Here is a 3,974-nt window from a genome sequence, read left to right as displayed (position 1 = left end):
AATTTTTTTATTGAAACTGAACATTGTGAACAACATGTGGTATCACTGTAACATTTCTGGCTTCTCTTTTGTTCTTCTGAGGGTTCTGGCGTTTTGTTTTTGTTTCTTGTCTTTTTTTAAGTAATTAACTCAAACTGCAAAATCTGTATCTCTTGGGATATGTAGCTGCTGATGTGTTTCCTCAAAGTTTTTGGTTTTTGTTTTTAGAGGCTCGCTCCCTAGGGGTCTCCCTTGCAGCTGCATATTTTAAGTGGTCAGTAGAGGTTCTGTTCAGACACTTCACTACCCTCTGTAGCCCAAGCTGTGTGGGGAATGGGAAATGCATTCATAAGTGCAGAATTTCAGAAGTCTCTTCAGGCTTTGAATTTTCTCTGGGTTCTCTGGGGTCCCCCACTCGCATGTGTAGCTGGGCAGTCAGCCAGGGATTGTGGCGTTTGCTATTCAGTCTTCCTGGCTCTCTCACTTCACTATCGCTGTGTTAGCTTTATAGCTGCTCTGCCACCTGCCTGGTCCAGACACCACCTCTGGCTGAGAAAACTGCAGGTTTTGCCACCTGAGCTGGGGAGGGGGTGGAACACCCCACTCAAGAATGCCTCAAACATGGAGAAAAGGGAACCCTCCCCTCCTTCACTGTTGTTGGGAATGCAATTTGGTGCAGTCACCGTGGAAAACAGTATGGAGGTTCCTCAGAAAACTAAAATAGAACTACCATATGACCCAGAAATTCCACTCCTGGATATTTATCCAAAAAAAACAAAAACACTAATTGGAAAAGATATATGCACCCCTATGCTCATAGCAGCACTATTTACAATAGCCAAAACATGGAAGTAACCTGAGTGTCCATCAACACATGAATGGATAAAGAAGATGTGGTGTATATATATACAATGGAATATTACTCCATCAAACAAAAAAAGAATGAAATATCACTATTTGCAGCAACCTGGATGTATTTAGAGGGTATTATGCTAAGGGAAATAAGTCAGACAGAGAAAGACAAATAGTGTATGATATCACTTACATGTGGAATCTAAAAAATAAACTGGTGAATATAACAAAAAAGAAGCAGATTCACAGATACAGAGAACAAACTAGTGGTTACCAATGGGGAGAGGGAAGCAGGGAGGTGCAATATAGGGATATGGGATTAAGAGGTACAAACTATTATGTATAAAATAAGCTACAAGGATATATTGTACAATATGGGGAATATAGCCAATATTTTACAATAACTATAAGTGGAGTATAATCTTTAAAAATGGTGAATCACTATATTGTACACCTGTAAATAATATAATATTGTACAGCAACTAAACTTCAATTTAAAAAAAAAAAAAGAATGCCTTGAACTTGCCTTCCCACTCCATGAAGGAGCTGTGCTTTCATGAGTAAACACTTCTCAAGCTATTTGCCTCTGATCATTTTCCATGGCCCTGCGATGGTCGTTTTGATAACTTTGTCCAGTTTTATATGCGTTTCCTGAAGAAGGTACTCACCTCATGCCACCACTTTCAGAAGGAGAATCTCTTTTGTCTCTTTTTCAGTCCTGAGATTTAGTCTTAAATCCCCAGCTGCCTCCTGGACATTTCAGTTTCTTCTGGACCTTCTCTCCCCACTTAGTGCAGCATGTGCTTCTCAGCCCCTGGGCTTTTGAGTTATTCAGGCTTGGGTTCAAATCCTGACCCATAACCCTTCCTAGCCACATCCTCCTTAACCTCTCTGAACCTCCATTTCCTCATAAAATAGGGATGATAATACCTCTTCCTCAGATCTTAGTGAGAATTAGATAAGACGTGCCACGTGCTTTCACACAGTAATTATTTAATCAATGGTAGCTACGTTTTTTTAAAAAATTAAACTCTAGGGCTTCCCTGGTGGTGCAGTGGTTGAGAGTCCACCTGCCGATGCAGGGGACGCAGGTTTGTGCCCCGGCCCGGGACGATCCCACATGCCGCGGAGCGCCTGGGCCCGTGAGCCATGGCCACTGAGCCTGCGCGTCTGGAGCCTGTGCTCCACAACGGGAGAGGCCACAACAGTGAGAGGCCCACGTACCGCAAAAAAAAAAAAAAAAAAAATTAAACTCTAAATTTTTAGATAATTATGGATTCACATGTAATTATTAGAAATAATACAGAGAGACCCTGCATACCCTTTACCCAGGCTCCTCCAATGCTGACACCTTGCACTACTGTACTACAAGATCACAGCCAGGATCTCGAGAGGGACACAGTCAGGATGCAGAACATCCCGGTTGGGATCCCTGTACAGCCACACCCATTTTGCTCTCACCCCCGCCCCCTCCTTAACCCCTAGCAACCACCCATCTGTTCTCATTTCTGTAATTTTGCCATTTCAAGAATGTTAAATAAATGGAGTTATATAGATTGTAACCTTTGGGGATTTTTTTTTTTTTTGTGGTACGCGGGCCTCTCACTGTGTGGCCTCTCCCATTGCAGAGCACAGGCTCCAGACGTGCAGGCTCAGTGGCCATGGCTCACGGGCCCAGCCGCTCCGCGGCACGTGGGATCCTCCTGGACCGGGGCACGAACCCGCGTCCCCTGCATCGGCAGGCGGACTCTCAACCACTGCGCCACCAGGGAAGCCCCTGGGGATTTTTTTTACTCAGCATAGGTGTTAGTTTTCTAGTACTGCTGTGGCAACAAGGTATCACAAACTGGGTGGCTTAAAATAACAGAAATGTATTGTCTCTGAGTTCTGGAGGCTGAAAGTCCAAAATCCAGGTGTCGGAAGGGCCATGCTTTCCCGACGGCTCTAGGGGAGAACCTGTCCTAGGTCCCTCAGCATCTGGCGCTGTCACCAATCCTTGGTGTCCCTCGGCTTTCAGCTGCGTGACTTCTGCCTCCATTATCCCGTGGCTTGCCCTCTGTATCTGTGTCTTCACCTGGCCGTCTTTTTATAAGGACGGCAGTCCTAGTGGACTAGGGCCCCCCCTCCTCCAGTGTGACCTCATCTTAACTATTACATCTGCAATGATTCTATTTCCAAAGAAGGCCACATTCTGAGGTCATGGGGGTTAAGACTCAAACATATCTTTTTGGGAGGTGGACACAATTCAATCTATAACAACACAATTTCCTAGAGATTCACTATTAGTGTTTTGTAAAATCCCCTTATATAGTAATTATCTGTTCATGTATCTCTCTCCTAATAGATTGTGAGCTGTAAGGTCTTTTCCATCTCTGTGTCCCCAGCAGCACTTCTGGTATACAGTAGGCACTCAGGGAATATGTGTGGATAAAGGTATGGCCAAGGCCTCCCCAGACCCATGGTGTCTGTGCCACACCCACCAAGCCCAGTAAGGCCCTCACCAGCTGCCATTCCCAATGTCACGGCTTCCGGTTCCTTTGTTCCTCTTCCAAGCCATCTCCTAAACTCTTTCCATTCCCGCTTTGAGTTCTCCCTAGCCTCAGTCTTTCTCTCTTTCCCCATCCTATCAGGCTCTTAAAGCAAGGATTGAAATGGAATAGAAAGTAGAGAGGAAAAAAAACATGGCTGAAACTCAGTTATGAAAAATAGAACTCATAATTAGGAAAATAATATATAAGGACATTTAGGGTGTAATGGCATCCCACATACATTCTAAAAGTGAACAAAGAATGAATCAGACGTTGCTTGCTTGGAGGTGGCTTCCTAGAGTGATTTCTGCAGCAAAAGCATAAATGACAGTGCCATACTAAATCCTTCATGTCCCAGTTGATTTTCATGGCACAATCAGAAAGGTCATTCTAGCAAAAATGTTTGACGGCCTCCTGGACTCTCAAAATTCAATCACTCTCTTTCTACATGTCACCACCCGCTTGTTGAAGCTCTTGTCCTGGGGTGTTAACTGGTCTGTCCTCACCACATCCTCCCTGGACCAGACCTTTGCTTGAGACACAAGCAGCTCTCCAGCATCACTGTCCCAAAGTCCAGCATCGTTGTCAAGATTCAATGTTCTGCTCTTGCATCTG

The sequence above is a fragment of the Phocoena sinus genome, chromosome 2 (assembly GCF_008692025.1).
Source record: "Phocoena sinus isolate mPhoSin1 chromosome 2, mPhoSin1.pri, whole genome shotgun sequence".
Lineage (NCBI taxonomy): Eukaryota > Metazoa > Chordata > Mammalia > Artiodactyla > Phocoenidae > Phocoena > Phocoena sinus.
Note: the sequence above shows the minus strand (reverse complement) of the source record.